This window comes from Somniosus microcephalus, chromosome 21, assembly GCF_052327205.1.
Source record: "Somniosus microcephalus isolate GS21.2 chromosome 21, FLI_Smic_1.0, whole genome shotgun sequence".
NCBI lineage: Eukaryota > Metazoa > Chordata > Chondrichthyes > Squaliformes > Somniosidae > Somniosus > Somniosus microcephalus.
The window spans coordinates 55,489,409-55,514,365 of NC_141007.1; positions in this window are offsets into that span (position 1 = coordinate 55,489,409).

Here is a 24,957-nt window from a genome sequence, read left to right on the forward strand (position 1 = left end):
ATTTGCCCTCTGAAGTGGACTAACAACCATTCAGTTGTATCAAGCCACTTTCTCAAGGTAGCTGGGGATGGGCAATAAATTCTGGTCTTGTCAGCAATGCCCACAACCTAGGAGTGAATAATATTTACTGAAAATTTCCAATAGATATTGCAGCACCAATATCCTGGTACCAACACTTTGCAGCAAGGAGTAAGATAGCAAGGAACTACAATACCCTAATCTTAGTAGAACCATTAGAAAAGGTGTCAGGGAGAGGAAAGAACCACTAGCTGCACAGGGAAAAATTGCAGGTAAGTCCATCGGACTGATCTTGTGCAACCCTGAACAGCCAGTTAAAAACAAGTCATCAGGGACGAGGCGGCACTTATCCTAAAGGAAAGTACTGTTTTGCAGGGGAAAGGATGGACCGGAGGGGGGGCGGGAGGGGGGAAAGAAAATAACTTTACAAATGGGTTTTGAAAAAAAACGTGACCAATGGCAGATGCTGCTGGACGCAGCTATATGGAAGTTCTTCTGAAAATTATGCTCCTTTAAACTTCCACTGCAAGGATTTATTTCCTTCAGAGATTGAACAAAGCCAAAGACTACGCTCAACATTCTAATCATGTATTTTAGTAAAGATTGCACTTTATAATTGGTTATGACTGGTGCATTCCATTAATCTATTCACTGTCAAAATCTAATTTAGTCCTAAGAAAATGTATTTTTGTTAAGAGCTCAACTCCGCTTCTGCTTCACTCCCCAAATTATCAAAGGAATTAATTTAATATAGAGGTACAGATCCATTAATATTCAGAGTTTTATGACTGTAAGAATATGATACTGTAAAGTTTTTAATAAGAACATAAGAAGTAGGAGCAGAAGTAGGCCATATGGCCCCTCGAGTCTGCTCCGGCCATTCAATAAGATCAGGGCTGATCTTCAACCTCAACTCCACTTTCCCACCTGATCCCCATATCCCTTGATTCCCTTAGAGTCCTAAAATCTATCGAGCTCAGCCTTGAATATACTCAATGACTGAACATCCACAGCCCTCTGGGGTAGAGAATTCCAAAGATTCACAACCCTCTAAGTGAAGAAATTTCTCCTCATCTGAGTCCTAAATGGTCAACCTGAGACAATACCCCCTAGTTCTAGACTCTCCAGCCAGGGGAAACAGCGTCTCAGCATCTACCCTGTCAAGCCCTCTCAGAATCTTATATGTTTCAATGAAATCACCTCTCATGCTTCTAAACTCCAGAGATTATAGGCCCAGAAAGATAAAATGGCAGACACACACAAGTGGGAGTCATGCAGAGGATAGAGGAGACTAAATGAAGTACAGACTTGCGTAAAAATCAAGACACTGACTCAGACACAAATGACAGCAAAAGAAAATGTCCTCAAAAGAAAGTACTATGACAGAGATAGAGAGAAAGATAAAATAGAGATTGAGATGAATAGAGAGTTACATGAAGAGAGTAAGATATACAAGTCCCACTGGAGATCAAGTAGTCACTCTTATTTTTGTAAGTTTTATGAAGGAAAAAATATCCTACTGGAAACACTTAGATTATTTCACAGCTTGTAGTGCTCTAAGACTGGAATCAGCCTATAGGGCATTTTTGTACTAGTCTAATAGCAATTGTATAAATCAGCTTTCTTGCACGTCAAACATATTGTTGCTAACTGACTAGAGTGTTTGCATTTACCAAACAAAATGATACTGTGGTGATAGTGAATGTGTGTGAATAAAATGATACTGTGGTGATAGTGAATGTGTGTGAATAAAATGATACTGTGGTGATAGTGAATGTGTGTGCATAAAATGATACTGTGGTGATAGTGAATGTGTGTGAATAAAATGATACTGTGGTGATAGTGAATGTGTGTGAATAAAATGATACTGTGGTGATAGTGAATGTGTGTGAATAAAATGATACTGTGGTGATAGTGAGTGTGTGTGAATAAAATGATACTGTGGTGATAGTGAATGTGTGTGAATAAAATGATACTGTGGTGATAGTGAATGTGTGTGCATAGGTGTAATTCAGGCCAGTAGCTTTGACGTATCTTTTATAGGTGATGAAAAGAAACATTGAGTGCCTTGAGAGCCTTGGTAGAATAACTCACAGCAACATTGAATAGATACGCTTTGTATCATTGGCATTGTCAATCCATCATTACAGGTGATGTGGAAGTCTGCCTGAGTAAGTGAATCTCTTCAATTCACCTATAGGAGGCCTTTCCCTTCTTTACCATGTTTTAAAGCAAAAGCCATTTTGAATTAAACAGGACAAACCTAATAATGCGACTTTACTATTTATCAAACTCTTGCAATCATTTTCAAGCAAGGAAGGAAACCAACATGAAGACCACTGAAATCTTTTAAAAACAAGGATTCCTCATATCATTGCTTAAAGTTTTCATTACATCTTTTGACAATCTGCGATGCAGAAGAAAATTACCTTGAAATTCAATATCAAAAATCAGCAAAGAGGCTTAATATCTCCCCGGGGTTTGAGTAACTGGCTTTATAGGTTACTAGAGGATATAATTTAATTATGTTTTAAAATCGTTGGAGGCACCTGAAGTGACTTTTGGTGTTGGACGGTTATGATCCCAGAGATGCTAATGTTTTCAGACTGGTCAGTGAGGGAGGTGTAACTTATTGCATCACACTGCTCACGGGACAGAAGAGTGGATTTAACCAATGCTGGTCAATGTCCTTCAACAAAACTGTAGTGAAAATCATAAGTGGATAGCGCTGATGGGTATTAAAATCAAATGGTGGTTTGTGACACACTTTGTCACTGAGTTGTCATCTTTCTGGTGTCTTGAATAACAGGCTGTTACTTACGGTCAGTCATCACACATGAATAACGACTGCTTGAGTGAGGTACTGGGGGCTAATGGGGCATGTGGATCTGCACCCCACATCGTGAGGGGGGGGGGAGGGAGAATTTAATAAAACGCTCGATTTGACCCAATACTAAAAGACTAATTGCCCTCAAGTATAGTTCAACTGAATAGAATACAAAGTGAACTTTTGTTACATTCGGTAAAGAACTTACTGTTCAAGCAATCTGTGAATAAGTCAATGTGTACATGCTCGGGAAGTTAACAATGATGACTCACACTGCTCTGGTACAAATCTGCCAGCTATGGTTTAATACCCCATCGATTAATTTACTTAACAGTCTGACCAAGAATTGATAAACTCATCTGACTCTGGCTGATGCCCAGTGAGTGATGAGCTGGCAGGAAACTCAAAACCTATGAGTCTGTGATCAGGAGATAAGTGCTCACCTGCTTGTGGGATGGCTTTGGACTTGAGCTGCCCTATGTCTGTGGCTAAATAGTTAATCTAATATATGCAAATAAGCACATCCACAGATTCCTGGTATTGATGCCAGGAATCCGACGCCCAGTCAGCCCACCCCTCTAAATTTGCTGGCAGCTGATAAGAAATCGGGGTTTAAAGGGCAGCTATTGTTCAGCCTTCAGCTGGTGCAATTTATGTCATTTATGCCATAGATTTCTCTATGGAAATCCCATCGTATTTGTTATTTAGAGCAAGTGCAAAGGAGGGATGCCAGGCAGGTGAAGTTAGACCACCACCTTCTCAAGGGCAATTAGGGATGGGCAATAAATACTGGCCTTGCCAGCAGTCGCCATTACTCCCGAACCCGAATCTACTCTTACTTGTTTGAGGAACTTGGCTTTCATAGGCTACTCTTCACTAGAGAAGCTGTCACAGAATTGTGCCCTTAAATATTAAACACAACTTCAATCACACGTGTGGTAATTGTCGATTACATGTATTGGTGAATTCTGGAAACTAACCTGTAAAATTACCAATGGAATCGAGATCTTCCAAGTCGGGATGGTGTGTGACTTGGAGGGGAACTTGGAGGTGGTGGTGTTCCCATGTGCCTGCTGTCCTTGTCCTTCTAGGTGGAAGAGGTCACAAGTTTGGGAGGTGCTGCCGAAGAAGCCTTGGCGAGTTGCTGCAGTGCATCTTGTAGATGGTACGTATGTTGTGTCTGACATTGGTGATAGGTACTCGATTGCCTGGGCCTGAGCACATGGAGTTTGATAGTGCTGTTATCGTTGTATTGTGTCTGACATTGGATATAGGTATGCGATTGCTTTTGCCTGGGAGAGTGTTTTTGGATCAGCCATTAAAAGCAACATGAACTGAGCTCTGCATACGGCCTCTGGATTATCTTTGCAAACGCAACATTTGGCGACGAGGATGGCTGAAATCTCTCTTCCACCACATCCTCCCTTCCTTGCACTACCCGGTGAGCCCCCGATCCCATGGGTTCGCTGGTTACAGTCCTTTGAAACCTACCTCATTGCTCTTGGACTAGAAAATGTGAGTACAGCACGGAAAAAGGCACTGTTATCCCATTGCTTGGGAGCGGAGGGCCAGCGTGTTCTTGGGACATTATGCACAGCAGACTCAATTCAAATGTATGATGTGGCTGTGGCTCTGTTAAGCACACACTTCTCTGCCCCACAAAGTGCCCTCCTGCGGCGATTCATTTTTAGACAGCGTCACCAACTCCCCGGCGAGTCGGTGCATCAATACGTGACTAATTTGAGGGGGTTAGCTAGCTCGTGCAAGTTTGGTGCACTACAAGATCAACTAATAGAGCACACCAACAACGTGAGAGTGCGTGAAAGACTGTTACTCGAGTCCGACGATCTGTCGTTGTCACAGGCAGTCAACATTGCCTTTCAAGTGGAGTCTGCAGCCGAATGTGCAGCGAAACTAGCACACACACCCAGTGACAACGCCCTCGGCCCCGACAGCGCTGACACGGTAATGCTCGCACGGCGGCAACAACACACACTACCGCAGCAACAGTGTGGAAACTGCGGATCTCGTTCACATGCTACCAGAGCGCAGAATTGCCCCGCGCGTGGCCAAGCCTGTCACAATTGTGGAAAACAAAATCACTCTGCCGCTCTGCCCCTGTTGTTACAAATGAACACTCCCAGTCCTCAAACAGTTGGCCTATAATTCACAACGTGAGCTCTGGGCCAGTAGTGGCTTTCAAGTCATGCACAATTAACCTAAATGATGTGTGCATCCCTCTGTTGTTGGATACCGGCGCCAGCGTCTCACTGCTGAATGTGGACACATTCAAACGCTTTTTCAGCTCCCTGCCACTCTCTGCGCCCTCCACTGCCCTTTGCGGGTATGGTAATTCGAAAATTGGACTAGTGGGCTCAGTCAACCTCACTGTACGCTATGGAACAAAAGTTTTGCCAGATTTTTGTTTTCATGTGGCATGCCAAGGAGCTAACCTGATGGGACTGGATCTTTTCACTGACCTGGGTTTTTCTCTCTTGGACACCAGCGGGTCTGCGATTCTGCACGTCGCCTCACATGGCCAGCACTCTTCGAGGGTCTGGGCTGCCTGACTGCCTTCACCCACCAGCCCATGGTTGACTCCACCGTTACCCCTGTCATTCAGCCACTGCGCCGCATCCCGCTTGCTCTCCATGACGGGGTCACAGCTGAACTAAAGCAGCTACTGGAAGCTGGCATCATCGAACCAGTTGAGGCCTCCTCATGGGTCTCCAACCTGGTGGTCGCAACGAAAAAGTCAGGTGGTCTACGTGTCTGTTTCGATCTTCGAGCAGTGAATAAGGCTGTAATCCCTAACAAATATCCACTGCCCACATCAGAGGAACTCACAGCGCAGTTCTATGGTTCCATCCTGTTCTCAAAACTGGACCTTCAACAGGGCTATCTACAGGTTCCCCTCCACCCCAGCAGCAGGGACCTCACTGCTTTTGTGACACATGCTGGCGTCTTTCGGTATACCAGGATGCCATTTGGACTTAGCTCTGCACCCAGCTGCTTCCAAAAGGTGATGTCCTCTGTGCTCTCAGGCATTCCTGGGGTGGCCATCTACCTGGATGACATCGTTGTGCATGGGCCCTCGACCTCCACTCACGACGACCGCCTTTGCAGAGTTTTCACGGCTCTAGCAAAACACAAGCTCACACTGAATGGCGAAAAGTGTGTCTTTGCTGTTTCAGAGATCGAATTTGTGGGGTTTTGGTTGTCGGCTGACGGTATATCCCCATTCCAGTCAAACGTGGATGCCATTCACAGCATCCCAGAACCCAGCTCTGCAGCACAGGTTGCCTCCTTCCTTGGCATGACTGGGTACTACCTGAAGTTTTTGCCCCAGTACTCAGCCACCACAGCCCCACTGCGCCAGCTCCTGTGAAAGGATGAGCCCTGGGTGTGGTCACAAGCCTGTACGGAAGGTGTTCGCCTCCTCAAATCGCAGCTCATGTCGCCTCCAGTGTTGGCTCACTTTGACGTCGCCAGCCCCACCCTCGTCACCTGCGACACGTCCGCTGCAGCTGTGGGGGCGGTGTTATCGCAGATACAGAATGGAGTGGAGAAACCAATCGCCTTTGCCTCCCGAGCCCTTAGCCCCACTGAACAGAAGTACTCAGTAGGCGAGCGTGAGGTGCTGGCGTGCGTCTGGGCATGTGAGCGGTGGCACCTGTACACGTATGGCCGTGCCTTCACCCTGCGAACCGATCACCAGGCTCTCACTGCCCTGCTGTCGACATCCGGCACGGGCCACAGACCACTGTGTCTACACCGCTGGTCTGACCGCCTCCGCCAATACAATTTCAGTCTCCAGTTCACACCAGGACGTGACAATGTTGTTGCAGATCTGCTCTCCCGCACTGTCTCCGCCCCAGCCCCACTCATCGGCTCTGAACATGTGGAACAGGATATCGTCCAGATGCTGCACACGCCTCTCCAAACCACAGTCTCTCTCCAGGAGCTCAAAGAGGCCTCTGAACAGGATCCGGCGCTCTCCCAGCTGTGCACCTTCATCAGAGATGGCTGGCCTCGCAAGGTGCCTGAGGAACTGTCTGCCTACTCCAGAGTTAAAGAGGAGCTCTCCTGCTGGAATGACTCCTGTGTTGCACGTGGGCTCTGCACTGTGGTCCCAAGTGCCCCTCGTGCGCATGTTTTATCCATGGTGCACGAGGGCCACTTGGGCATAGTGAAGCTCAAACAACGATGCCGAGACCTAGTGTGGTGGCCGGGTATCGACAGGGAAATCGAGGCCCTGGTCAAGGACTGTGCAGCCTGCCTTGTAAGTGGCAAGACTGGCCACCAAGCTCCTCCACCCCTGCAACCCCTTGCCTGGCCCTCTCAGCCCTGGGAGCACCTGCAGCTGGACGTCTGTGGGGAGATCCATGGTGTCCCCCACCATCAACGGTTCCTAGTGGTGACCTATGGCCTGCACTCAAAATGGCCAGAGGTCACTGCCGTGGGCTCCGTCACCTCTCGGGTCATCATCGATATCCTTGAGTCCCGCTGGGGGCATCCAAAGGCCATCACCACAGACAATGGCCCCCAAATGGTCTCTTTGGAACTCTCCTCGTACCTTGAGAGCAAGGGCATCTGTCACATATGCACAGCGTACTACCACCCCGAGTCAAATGGGGGGGGGGGGTGGAGCGTTTTAACCAGACACTAAAAAATGGCCTCAGAGCACACCTATCCCAGGGGTGTGCGTTTGACAAGGCCCTCCGCCACACACTGCTGCACTACAGAGCCTCCCAGCATTCCACTACAGGGATCCCTCATGCTAGGCCGTGAGCTCATGCTGCCCCTTGGCAGGCTCTGCCCCTTGCTAGCTCAGAGCCCTGCTCCATGGGCTCAAGCCACAGTCGCTAGACAGCAGGAGAAGATGAAACTCCGCTTCGACCAGTCGAAGAGGGCCAAAGTGCCCAACATCTCAGTCTCCAATTGGGTCAGAGTCCACAGGCCTCACCGCAACAATAAGATGGCTTAATTCTGGTCCTCCCCTCTCCAAATCAGCCGCCAACTTGGACCAGCCACTTTCTGCCTCACTGACGGCTCTTGGTGGCATGCCAGCCGCCTTCGGAAGGTGCCAGCACCCCCTGATGCGGGATTATATGGACCTAATCCCCAAGCCTTACCCCCAGAGTGGTGGGATGCACATGTGGCTCAGCCAGCCAACCCTCAAGCAGATATTGTGCCTCAGCCTGCTCCTCACCAGTCCCCACTTCGGCCTGCTCTTCACCAGTCCGCACCTCGGCCTGTTCGTACACGTTCTCGCCCTGGCCACCTACAGGACTTTGTCACTACATTTCATGTTTGAAATTCTGTGAGGGGGGAGGAAATGTTGTGTCTGACATTGGTGATAGGTACTCGATTGCCTGGGCCTGAGCACATGGAGTTTGATAGTGCTGTTATCGTTGCATTGTGTCTGACATTGGATATAGGTATGCGATTGCTTTTGCCTGGGAGAGTGTTTTTGGATCAGCCATTAAAAGCAACATGAACTGAGCTCTGCATATGGCCTCTGGATTATCTTTGCAAACGCAACAACGTACTGCAGCCACGGTGCGCCGATGGTGGAGGGAGTGAATGTTCAAGGTGGTGGATGGGGTGCCAATCAAGTGGGCTGCTTCGTCCTGGATGGTGTCGAGCTTCTTCTGTTGTTGGAGCTGCGCCGTGAGCAAATTAAGTTGCAACACTGTCACTTCACGTTTTATTTTGCAAAATTTCCTACTTCCTGGCTTCCTAATTCTGATTGATATCTGTTGCTGATGTGGCATTCTGTTGCACCAAGCATATCTGATTGTTTTACATCAAACAGTTTTGTTCCAGGTATTAATCTTCCCCCCACCCACAAAACGTGCATGTGACATCATTCAAATCAATTTGAAAAGAAGCTACAGCTAAAACGAATTGAGAAAATGCTGTACTTGGTGACAAATTGCTGGTTCCGATTAAGATGGGAACACTTTGCCGGAAGCGGCGAGTGCCTCACCTCCTGACTCCCCAAAGCCTTTCCACCATCTACAAGGCACAAGTCAGGAGTGTGATGGAATATTCTCCACTTGCCGCTCCAACAACACAAGAAGCTCGACACCATCCAGGACGAAGCAGCCCACTTGATTGGCACACCATCCGCCGCCTTAAACATTCACTCCCCCCACCACCGGCGTACCGTGGCTGCAGTGTGTACCATCTACAAGATGCACTGCAGCAACTCGCCAAGGCTTCTTCGGCAGCACCTCCCAAACTTGTGACCTCTTCCACCTAGAAGGACAAGGGCAGCAGGCACATGGGAACACCACCACCTCCAAGTTCCCCTCCAAGTCACACACCATTCCGACTTGGAAGTATATCGCCGATCCTTCATCGTCGCTGGGTCAAAATCCTGGAACTCCCTCCTTAACAGCACTGTGGCTGTACTTTCACCACACGGACTGCAGCGGTTTAAGAAGGCGGCTCACCAGCACCTTCTCGAGGGCAATTAGGGATGGGCAATAAATGCTGGTCTTGCCAGCGACGCCCACATCCCATAAACGAATAATAAAAAAAATATTCACCGGATCTTATTCTTTAATGAAACCTGAAAGATGAGAGTTTCCCAGTGAAGGTCTTAATGTTAGAACAGTCTCCAATGGATGGGAGTGTACTGGCCGCACTATAATGTCAATGCTGTACATGCTGTACAAGGCTTTCAAACTGCACCACCATGTGGCTAGGTTTAAAATGACAAACCTCCAGAGTTTATTTCTTGAAACTAGGCTTGGTTTTAGGCGGGCTTTACAAAGGCCATTTTCTTTCTCTTTCTCCTGATGACATTGACGACAACATCACAGAAATCACAGAAATCACAGAAACCCCACAGTGCAGATAGAGGCCATTTCGGCCCATCGAGCCTGCACCGACACATATCCCACCCGATATAAAATAAAAGTGCAAAAGATTCCTGCCTTTAGAGAAAACTGAATTTGCTTTAAATTGTGAAAAGCCAGGAAAATTGTCCCAGAAAATGCCTGAGTCGTGGGTGATAATTCCTGCCTGCTACTGTGCTGCAGAGGCCCAAAGTACCCGGAGCAGAATTATTTCTGAACTTAAAAGTATTTGTTGGTCATTGCTTTAAAAACCAGGGCCACCCAAGTGGATACAGTTTTTTTATTAAATGCCGCCGTGCTGGGGCTGATAGATTTGGAGTTACTGCTTTGTGCGCAATTGGGAAATTGCGTCCAAAAATGGGCTTGAAATTGCGCTGGGTAAGTTACGCTTCAAATTTCCGCTAAAATTGATTTGCATAATCACAAATGTAAAATCTTCCATGAACCAGCGCCATCGGGTACCGTCATAGAACGTAATTGTTTCTTTCTTTATCTTTGCATTGAAAAGTGTTCTGTGCTATATTTAAGAGTGATAAACTGGGGCAGTTTTATTAATACAGCTGAAAATGGGTTTATCAACAAAAAGAAGCATTTTAAATAATGGTGTCTGGTCCTCCATCTGTGAGTAACCTGATTTAAAATCACTGGAAATGACTTAAAAAAACTATACTGAACCATTTAATAGTTTCGTTGGTGTACACTGGACAGTTTCTTAAATCATTTATGATACGAAAAATCTTTTAAAACGCGCCTAATAATACCTGTGCGCCTAAGAAAATTAGCGTAATTTGAAGAGCCTTCCCTGACCGGCGCAATCAGTGAAATCTCGCAATTTGTGGGCAGCTCCTGATTCGTGCTAATTGAACCTTGAAGCAGCGTAAAAGATCGCGGAAAACACGAACGCAAGCGAACACGAACCCCAGCATCGAAGCTCTGACCACTCTCAATCAGCTCCGATGGACGGTGATGTGCCTCAATAATTCCGAGACTCGAAGTTAGCAGAACAAAAACAAGGCTTTTATTAACTTAGAACGTAACACGTAAGAGAGAGAGATGTCTTCCTTCTGGAGACTGAGGCCAGACTGAACTAGCTTACAAGCGGGGCCAGGTATGGGCGGAGCCCTACACACAGCACATTCCAGCACATTCCAGTATACAATACAGCACATTCCAGTACACAATACAATGAGGTCTGGGGGAAGGGAAATGACACTGAAACCGATCTCAGTCACAGGCAGTGGTGAATGGAATATTTCATCACAGACGGGTCACATTGTCCGCATGCCCGATATGAGACTCCCAAAACAAGCGCTCTACTCGGAGCTCCGGCACGGCAAGAGAGCCCCAGGTGGGCAGAGGAAACGCTTCAAGGACACCCTCAAAGCCTCCTTGAAAAAGTGTAACATCCCCACCGACACCTGGGAATCCCTGGCCCAAGACCGCACAAAGTGGAGGAGAAGCATCCGGGAAGGCGCCGAACACCTCGAGTCTCTTCGCCGGGAGCAAGCAGAAGCCAAGCACAGGCAGCGCAAGGAGCGCACGTCAACCCAAGCACCCCACCCACCTGCCCCTTCAACCACCGTCTGCCCCACCTGTGACAGAGACTGTAGGTCTCGCATTAGAAACATAGAAACATAGCAGATAGGAGCAGGAGTAGGCCATTCGGCCCTTCGAGCCTGCTCCGCCATTCAACGAGATCATGGCTGATCATCCAAACCCTAGCACCCGGTCCCTACAGCGACAGCCATCCCACACAAGCCCTATCCCCGTAACCCCACGTATTTAATCCCCCCTAACACTAAGGGCCAATTTTTATCATGGCCAATCAACCTAACCCGCACATCTTTGGACTCATCAGTCACCTGCGAACTCATTTTTAATGTGGAAGCAAGTCATCCTCGGTTCCGAGGGACTGCCTAAGAAGAAGAAGAGAAGAAGCGGTGTTGGGCGTAACTCAGCTGTGTTTTAAATGCCCCAATCTTTTGCGCTGGTTCGGCTGATTCCACCCAGATTGCGCTGGAATTTGGGCATACAGCTAGTGCAAACATGCTGAAACTTCTTCCTCCCGCCCGCCACAGTGTGTTTATGTATAGAGTGCCTAATTCCACACATTCTCCTGGAACTGGGCTGGCTCCAGTAGAACGGCTGGTAATACAATTCCAAAATCAAGCGGCGGGGGGCGCCATTCAAACACGATCAGACAATCCACGCTTTAAAGTCCTCCTTTAAATTTAGTGAGTTCCACTAAGTCTCAGCCAGGCCAGTTATGATGGAAACCCTACATTGAAGGGAGGGCTACAGTGGTTAAATCATTTCAAACTTACTATGAGACTAAATAACCAGTGCAATGGTGAAAAATTGATCTCGATTCCATTCATGCTACTGCCTACAGTTTGGTGGTAGAAGAGTTATACAGCAAGACCCTTATAGATGATATCTTAAAAAGTTCACATAACATTGACACTAAATTTATTTTAAAGGGCAAAAGCAAACCTTCAGATAATGTATCTTTCACCATTAAGTTTTTCTTTAGTGAAAATAAGCCAATAGGCGTGAGGTTCTGCTGCACTGTAACTTTCTGGCCAGTTCTTAACTAGTTGATTTGTAAAAGTTTTTTTTAAGCTAGTCTTGAAGCTCTTTAATGCAAGAATGAACCGAGAAAGGACACTGTGCAATCAGGGATAAGGCACCCCAGCGAATCAGAGTTGCGTTACACTGTGCACGGTATTGGGTTGTGGAGGAATGTAGAAAGTTAGGGTGTTTAAAACAGTGGCCTGCCATTTAAACAGTGTAAAAGCATAGGCAATCCTGCATTACTAATGAAATCCGGTATGGGGATTTCCATCGTGTTTCATCCCTCTTAGACGGTGTGATCATCTTGTCTAGGCTGGGGTGTCTCTTTGATCTGGAGGAGTTAGGTATTGGGTGTGGCCAACAAGGATAACTGACTTTACATTTTAATTGAATCCCCTAATTTAAACTGGTGCCAATGAGCACATGCAGTGATGTATATTTTGGGATATAATTACAGACCAAGCTACTGCCATGTTTATCAGATCCTCTATATTTATTTCATCTTCAGTATATTTCATGCAGTGTTTGGTAGCAGAGTCTTTCACTGTACTGAAGACCTCTGATGTCTGCAGTACCAGTGCATGTACTGATTGTTTTGCAGATATGTCCATCTTATGCCCTAAACTGAAGAATTTCTTTGAAAATCATCTAAATTCATCAAGTCTGTAAAACATTTGGTGGCAATGTATTCTACGACACTTAAAGATCCTTCATGGAAAAGTGGTAAGGGAGGGGAATCTGAACAAAATCATTTTCAACATGCATGAAAACTCAATGATGTATTTAAACACAATTTGTTATTGCTGAAGTGTCAGCCTTGGCTCCGTGGTAGCACTCTCATCTCTGGGTCAGATGGTTGTCGGTTCAAGCACCACTGCAGAGACTTGAGCATGTAGTCTAGGCTGACACTCTAGTGCAGTACTGAGGGAGCGATGCACTGTTAGAGTCATAGAGTCATAGAGTTATACAGCACAGAAAGAGGCCCTTCGGCCCATCGTGTCCGCGCCGACCATCAATCCCTGTCCAATCTAATCCCATTTTTTCAGCATTTGGTCCATAGCTCTGTATGCAATGGCATTTCAAGTGCTCATCCAAATGCTTCTTGAATGTTATGAGGGTTCCTGCCTCTACCACCCTTTCAGGCAGTGAGTTCCAGATTCCAACCACCCTCTGGGTGAAAAAGTTCCTCCTCAAATCCCCTCCAAACCTCCTGCCCCTTACCTTGAATCTATGCCCCCTTGTTATTGACCCCCCTACTAAGGGGAAAAGTTCCTCTTTACCCTATCTATGCCCCTCATCATTTTGTACACCTCAATCAGGTCCCCCCTCAGCCTTCTTTGCTCCAAGGAAAACAACCCCAGCCTGTTTAGTCTTTCTTCATAGCTGAGGCGCTCCATCCCAGGTAACATCCTGGTGAATCTTCTCTGCACCCTCTCCAAAGCAATCACATCCTTCCTATAGTGAGGCGACCAGAACTGCACACAGTACTCCAGCTGTGGCCTCACCAGCGTTTTGTACAGCTCCATCATAACCTCCCTGCTCTTATATTCTATGCCTCGGCTAATGAAGGCAAGTATCCCATATGCCTTTTTAACCACCTTATCTACCTGTTCCGCTGCCTTCAGGGATCTATGTACATGTACACCAAGGTCCCTCTGACCCTCTGTACTTCCTAGGGTCCTACCACTCATTGTGTATTCCCTTGCCTTATTTGTCCGTCCAAAATGCATCACCTCGCACTTTTCAGGGTTAAATTCCATTTGCCACTTTTCCGCCTATCTGACCAACCCGTTTATATCGTCCTGTAGCCTGAGGCTTTCCTCCTTGCAATTTACCACCCCACCAATTTTCGTGTCATCTGCAAACTTACTGATCATACCTTTTACATTCTCATCCAAATCATTTATGTAGATCACAAACAGCAAGGGTCCCAGCACCTATCCCTGAGGTACCCCACTGGACACAGGCTTCCAGTCACAAAAGCAACCTTCGACCATCACCCTCTGCCTCCTGCCACTCAGCCAGTTTAGGATCGAACGCGCCAAGGCACCCTGGATCCCATGGGCTCTTACCTTCTTGACCAGTCTCCTATGCGGGACTTTGTCAAAAGCTTTACTGAAATCCATGTAAACCACATCCACAGCATTTCCCTCATCCACACACCTAGTCACCCCCTTGAAAAATTCAATCAGATTGGTCAGACATGATTTACCCTTGACAAAGCCATGCTGACTATCCCCGATTAATCCTTGCCTCTCCAAGTGGAGACTAATTTTGTCCCTCAGAATTTTTTCCAATAATTTCCCTACCACAGATGTTAGGCTCACTGGCCTGTAATTCCCTGGTTTATCCCTGCTACCCTTCTTGAATAATGGTACTACGTTAGCTGTTCTCCAGTCCTCTGGTACATCCCCTGTGGCCAGAGAGGTTCTGAAAATTTGTGTCAGAGCCCCTGCAATCTCCTCCTTTGCCTCACACAACAGCCTGGGATACATCTCGTCCGGGCCTGGGGATTTATCCACTTTTTGGCCTGCTAAAACCGCTAGTACCTCCTCCCTCTCGATGCTAATATGTTCAAGTATGTCACAGTCCCCTTGCCCGATTTCTATGTCTACATCGTCTTTCTCCATAGTGAACACAGATGCAAAAAATTCATTTAAAACCCCGCCTACATCATCTGGCTCTACACACAGATTGCCACTTTGGTCCCTAATGGGCCCTACCCTTTCCCTGGTTATCCTCTTGCCCTTAATATACTTATAAAACATCTTAGGATTTTCCTTTATTTTGCTCGCCAGTGTTATTTCATGGCCCCTCCTCACCCTCCTAATTTCTTTTTTAAGTATGCCCCTGCACTTTTTATACTCCTCTAGGGCTTCCTCCGTCTTTAGTCTTTTGTAACTGCCAAAAGCCCCCCTTTTTTTCCTAATGCATTTTTGTATATCCCTTGTCATCCAAGGTTCCCTTTGCTTGTTGGTCCCACCCTTGACCTTTACAGGAACATGTTGGTGTTGTACTCTCTATTTCCCTTCTGAAAGTCTCCCACTGCTTTGATGTGGATTTTCCTATAAGTAGCTGCTCCCAGTCCACTTTGGCCAGATCCTGCCTTATCATATTAAAATCGGCCTTGAAGGTGCCGTCTTCCAGATGAGATGTTAAACCGAGGCCCTGTTTACCCTTTCAGGTGGACATAAAAGACCCCATGAGATCGTGAAAGGCGCTATATAATTTATTGTTTTCTTTATATAAATGCAAGTCCTTCCTTCAATTGTTTATAAAAATAGGGAAGAAAAGCTTGGCTGAGCACGTTTCTGAAGACAGTGTCCCTTTAAAATGATATTTACATAGAAACATAGAAGATAGGAGCAGGAGTAGGCCATTCAGCCCCTCAAGCCTGCTCCGCCATTCAATGAGATCGTGGCTAATCATCCAAATTCAGTACCCTGTCCCTGCTTTCTCCCCATATCCCTTGATCCCTTTAGCCTTAAGAAATATATCCAACTCCTTCTTGAATATATTTAATGAATTGGCCTCTACTGCCTTCTGTGGTAGAGAATTCCACAGGTTCACCACTTTCTGGGTGAAGAAATTCCTCCTCATCTCAGTCCTAAATGGCTTACCCCTTATCCTTAGACTGTGACCCCTGGTTCTGGACTCCCCGACCATCGGGAACATCCTTCCTGCATCTAGTCTGTCTAGTCCTGTTTGAATTTTATAAGTTTCAATGAGATCCCCTCTCATTCTTCTAAACTCCAGCGAGTATAAGCCCAATCGACCCAATCTCTCCTCATACATCATTCCTGCCATCCCAGGTATCAGTCTGGTGAATCTTTGCTGCACTCTCTCCATGGCAAGAACATCCTTCTTCTGATAAGGCGACCAAAACTGCACACAATACTCAAGGTGTAGTCTCACCAAGGCCCTGTACAACTGCAGCAAGACATCCTTGTTCCTGTACTCAAACCCTCTCGCTACGAAGGCCAACAACAACTCGGATTTATATAATGTCTTTAACGTAGAAAAAAATAAGCCAAAGTGCTTCACAGAGGTGTAAGCAGAAATTAGATGCTGAGCCAATGAAGGAGATATTACAGTTTGGTCAAAGAGGTGGGTTTGAAGGCGGGTCTTAAAGGGAAAGAGGGAGGTGGAGAGGCGGAGGGGTTTAGGGAAGGAATCCTAGAGCATGGGGCCTGGACAACTGAAGGCATGGCCACCAATGGTGGGTGAAAGGAGGGAGGGGGGTGCACTATATGTGCTCATTTCTGTATTTGCCACATTTTGTAACTGGTGCCAACGTTACTGAAAGATCAGCAGAGTGAGATATGGAAGCTGAGGTATTTCCATATTTGCTTTAAAATATGGCATTTAACTGTGACTGTACAAATCATTCTTGCTTTAATTTTAGGTAAATCTGAGTTGCATGTGAGCAATAATTTGAATGAGTTCTCTCTATACGCTGATTGAACGCTTACTGATAAGCCTTAATGTACACAAAGCTACTTCAAAACGTTGCTGACTAGCTTCTCAGTGTTATGCCTTGATCACTTCCAGCTGCTAGAAAGCTTTATCTATCCAGGAGGAGGTTCTATCATTTTTTCTCCTTGATAAAATGAGTAAATTTGAAGAAAGGTCAGTGGAAACCAAGCCAAGTTTAAACCAGTTTCCTGGCTCTGGCACATCTCTGGATTAACAAAAATGCAACTCAAAGAGGCCAAAGCCACAGGTGAATCTTAGTAATGGAATTCTGTTACTGGATGATATAAATCTTTGTAAATACTTTTAACAGACAGCCATCTACTGGCTTGAGGATGAGTTTTGCAGATTGGAAGAACGACCTCAGATTGAGTCGCTCAATAGGCTTCAATGTCCCGGTGTAGGGCAGGCATTGCTGCTCATTCACAGCTTTCGCTGTTTTAGCAGAAACTTTGTATATTTTGTACAGTGAAGCCATGGGAACATTGTTACACTAACCATCGAATCATTATTCTACTGCAGTAAATTGGCCCAGAATTTGCGGTGGGTAATAACGGCGAACTAACAGCGTCCGTCATTATTATCCCTCTGAAACTGACTGCAACTTCAGGATGTAGCGCATGCGCATCTAAACACAGAAATCCTGAACTTGTGGTCAGTCATTCACTGCCGTGGCAGTGGCTGCGCTGTGGAACCCCACCCACACACAATAGCTGGCAATCAGTGAAATCCATGAAATCAGTGAAACTGATGAAAACTTGGGCTTTTCCGTGGTAATATCGCTGTTAAATACTCAATAAGCCATGTTGTTATAGGTGTAACTGGGGTTTTAACAGCATATTGACTGTTAAACAAACATTCTGCCCCTGAAAAACTAATTTTTATATTTGTTGAGTGTCAAATTTTTCCATTATGATAAAAATTACATTTTTTTAAAAACTTGAAATTTAAAAAAATGTTTGTTCATGATTTTTCAGGTTCTACCTTATCCCCACGTCAGAGTCTCAATCTATGTTTCGCTCTCTGTAACATTTTTTAAAAGTCAGGATAAAAGCAGCTTCTCATTTCCCGGTTCCAGGTCTGTGAGAATTCTGCAATGTGATTGGCTGCTTAGGCAGCTTGTCGATGCACTAGGGAATTCCCACTACAGAGCACAGAAATCAAATGAACGGTGAAAAAGGCAAACTTCTCACCACAAAGATTGCAAGATCTCTGTGGGCAGCTTTCTTCAGGGCCAGCGGCGAGCGCCTTTGCTTCGCCGCTAACCGCAAATTCCAGGGCCATTATGTTTTCAGTGCCCAGTGATATCACAATTCATATGATTTAGAAAATTCATGATTCAAACATTCAGACAGATCTAATTTAAAAATTGCAAAGATTGTAGGAATCATTTACAGTGTATTCATATTTCATGGATAGAACTCAGAGTAACATAGAAACATAGAAGGTAGGAGCATGAGTAGGCCATTCGGCCCCTCGAGCCTGTTCCACCATTTAATGAGATCATGGCTGATCATCCAAATTCAGTACCCTGTCCCTGCTTTCTCCCCATATCCCTTGATCCTTTTAGCCTTAAGAAATATATCTAACTCCTTCTTGAATATATTTAATGAATTGGCCTCAACTGCCTTGTGTGGTAGAGAATTCCACAGGTTCATCACTCTCTGGGTGAAGAAATTCCTCCTCATCTCAGTCCTAAATGGCTTACCCCTTATCCTTAGACTGTGACCCCTGGTTCTGGACTCCCCCGCCATCGGGAACATCCTTCCTGCATCTAGTCTGTCTAGTCCTGTTAGAATTTTATAAGTTTCAATGAGATCCCCTCTCATTCTTCTAAGCTCCAGCGAATATAAGCGTAATCGACCCAATCTCTCCTCATACATAAATCGCTCCTGAGCTCTCTTTAGGTTTGGAGGCTCATTCGCACAGGCAGCTTGAAAACCCGATCAGAGCTTGTGGGGATTCTCCTGGTGGGGATTTAATGTTGTCACAATACATGCAAATAAAATCGTCGTCCTTCCTGGTTACAAAGTTCAAATTAGTTGAGGTACGATTTTTAAGATTTTTAACGTTTCATTTTTTTTGTTGCTAAACTTCACCCCTTAAGATCTGAACTTCAGATGAGCTTGTTTGCACTGCGATCTGCAACTCGGCCCTGAAATCACCAGGTTCTGGGATTTAGACAGTCAGATTTAGCTATCATTTCCATTTGTCATCGGCCCCGATAACATGCCATCCTTGGTATCATTGTGAAGTACCGCTTTTCAGCGACACTAAAATTTGCATGCAAATATACTCGGATTCTAAAGGAACACGTGGGAGCATCTCAGTGGTGCCAATTGTATTTTGCTTATACAGAGAGTTGTCATAGTTCAACATTCCCAGTAGGACCTCACATTTATAGAAGCTGTCACACATTAGACATTCTATACACTCCATAGTCCTGGAGGCTGATTGAATATTTTTTGACGGTTTCGGGCTTTGTACTTCAAGCTTGAGCAATATGATAAAAGTAAGTCTTCAATTTACAAAGTAACATTCTGAATGCTGTAGCCCTCCTCTGTCCTTGACTTACCATGGTTCTTCTCTGGCCCAGGTTGGTTGCACTATCGCTGGCCATCACTATTCCCTCTCCTATTTTGAATACAGCTTGTATCTGTAGCTTTTGAGCACTTGGGTACGAGTACAAGAGCCATGAATGAGAATAAGTGCCCTATGCTACATTCCTGTTTTCAAAAAAATACTATTACCACAGAATTATAAAAATGACTAAACCCACATTACTGCAGACTGTGCTCCCTTTGAATTTGACAAACGTTAAGTGGCAATTTACTGTGGTGGCCTTGAATATTTCAGCCTTGAGCTTTCTGCACTTTTTTGTCTGTTTGAAAGCTCATTTTTGACCATCTGAATGGTGTTTCTGAAGCAAACCATTCCTGCCTCTTTCAGGGACTGAGTCCGCCCAGATGACTTACTTTTACTTTTCTGGCTTTCCGTAGAGATTCTGTGTAATGACTAAATAATTAAATGCTTAGACAATACAAAGAGAGCTTTAATGGAGGGGAGAAACATACTAAGAAGCTATTGATGTAGTCACTGATGTGTTATATAGTTGAGGCAATCCTTGACTAGTCTCAGCATCATGTACATCCTTTATTCCCATCAAATGCCAAGTTGTGGTCATGATAATTAAAGGCACAAGTTTCATCATTTTATATTTCCTTTCATACAATATTCAGCATGTGTATTCATTTATGTCTACAGTTCTGATGAAAGGGTTTATGAATTAATTCTAAACCCAAAACTTTGTATTTTATTTTAGGAACTTGCGTGGCCAGATAAAAGAAATAAAAACAGCAATTCGGCCAAAACAGCACATTCATGACTAATGATCTGAAGGAACCAAAACTGCAGCCAAGCCTTTGGAAACAATAATATTTAATTGACAGTGGAAAAGGCAGAACAGAGGAAGTGCTGTGTATTTCCTGTATGGACAAAGCAACCTTTCTTCACGGATATGGCTGTTTACAAAGTAAGTAATGATAGTTGCAGACCATCTTCACAGATTGCTTATCAGATGTAAGCCTAAAATTTGCGTTTCTCAATCCTACAGGCTATCCAGAGTTTGATGAAATAGTGCACAGTGCTCTTAATAATCCTTCAGTCACAGCATTAATGCTCTTGATGTTTTATTCCTGTGTTTTGTCGCATGTTATTTATTTTGCAGTGTAATTTAAAGTTCTTGGGTAGTAGTCAGCCCTTTTTAATCCCGTTTGTCAGGGATCGGTGGTAAATTTCCACCATTTTGAGATGCTATTGCCTGTCACTTCTAGTGCATGAGGGAGTGTTGAGTGTCCACTTCCAAAAGTTCAAAAGACTGTCTTGAAGTTTTAGAGGGAGCTACAAGGCTTTAATTAAACCTCACTCATCATAACGTGCAAGACTATAATGCACAGTTTTGAAACTTGAGTTCTTAGAGGGGAGGAGTAAAAGGCTGAATAATGGAAACTGATGGACTGGCCAATAAGATGTTACACTCGGGCTATCATTTTTAAGCCATTGTCCTGGATTCTTGCACAGCTGAGGCTTAGATCAAATAAAAACACAAAGTGAGGTGGAGGGAGTCATGATACTTAAGGTAAAAGTAACATTCTTGACTCTAGGGGGTATTACTGGATATAGAATTGGAAACACGGCCTACTGCGATATTAGCGTATTTAATGAGTGACAACAAACTAGTCAACATATTTTCTCTGTCCACGCAAACCACTAGAATGTTGTCTTTTTTGCAAGAAGGCCAGCCACATATTTGCAGCATGATTGCGTTGCAGCTTGCATACCAACATCTCTCTTCTTCTGTTCTGAGGCCGTTCCCTGGACCTCATAAACCAGCTTAAAACACCAGGGCTGACAAAAGCGTGACTCGCTGCAACACTTCAGCTTACACCAGCAAGACAACAGAGAACAAGGGCAGAGTGGTAGAAGATCAGCTTGGGTTTATCAGAGAAACTTCTCTTATGTTTTAGTTCACTGCTTCCTCAGCTCTAGTGGATGCGGGGACGCATTGGTCAGTTGAATGTTGCACAGCTTAGCTCAGGTCCCAAATCCTTTTCTGAATGTGAAATTCAAACATCTCCAGTGGTTAGTCTCAACAATTCTTAATTGCCAGATGGAACACTTTGTGATAACCCAATTTTCAGGATGAGCCTAGAGATCTATTCTGCTCGATCAAGTGCATCTGCTGATATGGAATGACATTGATGGGAACTGTCAAAATCACCTGTACTCAGCAATTGAAATGTTTGAAAGTTGCATTGATTTTAAACTTTTCAACATTAAGGGCAGGATTTTAACTCAGGTGTGGGATGGTGTCGTGTTATCTGCATTTCGTGTTATCCACACGAATCTAAATGGCTGTGGGAGATTGATGCAATTTTAACTTAATTGTCCAATTGATTTCCAACGTGTGGGAACCCTTGGCAAATGGGTTTTTCATGACTGAGAGTCGCCTCCGATGACGTCATCATTGCTGCTGCATTTAAGGTCAACAGCAAGCCTTGCTTCTTCTGCAGGCTTCCAAGCTTTCTCCATTTGGTGTTAGAGGGACCTGCAGGAAAGATGACAAGCAGGAGGCCCAGATCAGCTCCTCGTTTCGGCAAGGTGGCCCTGCAGGCATTGGTGGATGGGGCTAGGGCCAACAGGGAGGTGCTTTTCCCAGAGGCCTCCCAAGCAGACTAAGGCAGTGTGGATGCAGGTGGCTGAGGAGGTCAACTCCTTGGGAGTCACACGGCGAACCTGGATTTAGTGCCGGAAAAGATTTCATGACATTCAACGCACTGGAAAAGTGAGTATGAATTTCCCATCACCCTCAGTCTGACCCCCCTTGCCTTTCCTCACCAGCACTCAGCTTTAGCAATCTCTTCCTCCACATCCCACTTGACACTGACATCCATGCACCCTTACCCATTCCCTCTCTCTCTGTGCTCACATTCACATAACTATTCGACTATGCAGCCCTCACACTCCCTATCACTCTGATGCTATGAAAACAACTGACAACATACAGGGAGGGCCCTTGGTCTTGCCACCTCACTCCATCTTTGTCTCCTTCTAAGTATCTATGCTATGCAATCTCTACACTCATTCCTTCATTATCACTCAACCTCCACTTGTCTCCCTCATTGCAGGAAAAGAGAGCTCACAACAAAAGAGAGCGAGCGAGGACAGGAGGAGGGACAGCCTCTATAGGCCACCTGACCCCCTGGGAGGAGGCACTACTCAAAATAATGGAACTGGAGGATGATGTGCATGTGGGGGATGGACAGATGGGTGCAACACAGCAAGCTGGCGACAGAAAAGTTTCCCATCTCTCTCTTTGACATTGCATGAGTCACTGATAATGATTGTGAAGCTCTAACAGATGGACTTATGAGCATCTGCAAAAAGCAATGTGCATGTCGCCTTGGCATCACATCTCTGACTCTTTCCTTTACTCCCCCACAGGACCATCACAAGCATCCGTCCCCCCTAGCCAGGAAGAAGAGGCTGAGCAGCCAGACTCCTCAGAGGAAGCTGCAACCTCTGAGGGCGCAGCGTCATCAGAATTCAGCGCACCCAGCACCAGCACAGACACTCACACCTCGGTGGGACCTTCGGGACATAGAGTAGTGCTGTCACCTGGTGTATCACAGCTCACAAGTGAGCATCAGCAGATTGTGGAGACAGGGACAGCAGTGGAGAGTCCTAGTCAGAGGGCGCAGGACTCTGCCAGCTCGGCTCAGCAGCATGTCAACTCTCTGCCTCTGGGTCCATCCATGAGATCAGCGGTGATGGAACTCCAGGAACAGATGCAGGAGTCTCTGGCAGGTTTTGTCTCTAGGGTCGATGCGAGTGTGGAGCAAATGGAGGAGTCCATAGCGAACATGACCAGAGCTTTTGTTGAGTCATTGGCGCATGAACGCATCATCACGGAAAGGATGGCAACCTCCGTGGAAAGGATGGCAACCATAGAGGAGAGGATGGCTACGGTAGAGGAGAGGATGGCTACAGCCATGGAGGAGCTTAGTTGCCAGGGTATGGAAAACATGGTCATTGTTCAGAATAGAATGACATCTCTTGAGGAGCGATGGGCATCTATTGAACAGAGAAACCAGACCTTCATGGAAGTCCTTCTGAGTAGGACTACCATTGCAGATATGGGTCCCCATGGCCTCCCTGATGTGCAGCAAGGTGCTCTCCAGCCACTTGCAGGTGCTGAGGGGGACTTGACCCATGAGAGGGAGGTTGGTGGCAGACCTCAAGGAAGTGGGGGCTCCTCTCCAAGCGCTCACACTTCCATGCCACTGCAGAGCCCTCAGTCAGAGCCCCACTGGAGTCCATACCCAAGTGAGATAGGCGTCTCAACCCCTGCACAGCCGCAGGAGCAGCAGACTGTTGACGAGCCCTCACAGGCTCGCCAACCCAGAGAACGCCCGCCAAAGGTGTCGAGACAGGAGCAGCAGCAAAGTGAGCAAGGGGCCTCCACATCTGCTGAAGCCACAGGGGAGGCACCACGTAGGAGCACGCGTAAGAGGAAAATTCTGCACAAATAGTCACAAGGGTAGTCACTTGGGTGCAATTTTGTGTTTACTGTAAAAATGCCATCAATTCATTAATGTACATTATATTTCTGATGGCAAATGTTGCAGTTGTATCGTCTGTCATTTCGCTAGTGGGACTTCTACATTGAGGGCTTAGGCATACTTGCAACTGTCAGTATGGTGGTCAGAGTGCTGGGAATCCTTTGGTTCTCGGCCATTGTCAATGCTCTGGTAAGAAGCTGCGAGGCAAAAGTGTTTGTTTGACTAGGCTAAGCAAATCTGGCCAGGATGAGTGCGTTCCTTGCATCCCGGGCAGCAATGTTCTCGCGTAATGCTGCCGCTGGTTGATGGGCCTCTGCAGGATGTTTGTTTTCGCCCTCCTCCTCATCTGAGGAGGATATGTGAGGAGCCACTTGGTCCTCAGGAATCTGCAAGCCACGATGCTGTGCCATGTTGTGAAGTGCACAGCAAACCACAACGATTCTGGAGACCCTGACTGCTGAGTACTGCAGGGCTCCACCTGATCTATCCAGGCACCTGAAGCGCATCTTCAGCAAACTGATGGTTTGCTCGATTATGGCTCTGGTGGGCATGTGGCTGGAGTTGTAGCTCTCCTCAGCTTCGTTAGATGGTCTCCTCAACGGCGTCATTAGCCATGTCCTCAGGGGATAGCCCTTGTCTCCAAGTAGCCATCCGTTAAGTTGGTCTGGCGGACTGAATAGCAGAGGCACACTAGACTGGCGCAGTATGAAGGAGTCATGGCAACTGCCAGGGTACATGGCGCAAACATGCAAAATTTCCTTCTTGTGGTCACACACCAGCTGAACGTTAAGGGAGTGGAAGCCCTTGCGGTTGACAAAAATACCTGGATTGCGATGGGGTGCCTTAACGGCCACATGTGTGCAGTCAACGATGCCCTGCACCCTTGGAAAGCCTGCCAGGTAAGCTAATCCAACCGCTCGCACGGTGACACTTGCTCGATCCTTGGTGAAATGGATGTGATTGTGCGCAAGGGCAAAGAGGGCATCAGTTACCTGCATGATGCAAGTGTGTGCGCCCGCCTGGGAGATGCCGCTGATGTCTGCTGCTGATCCCTGGAATGAGCCTGAGGCAAAAA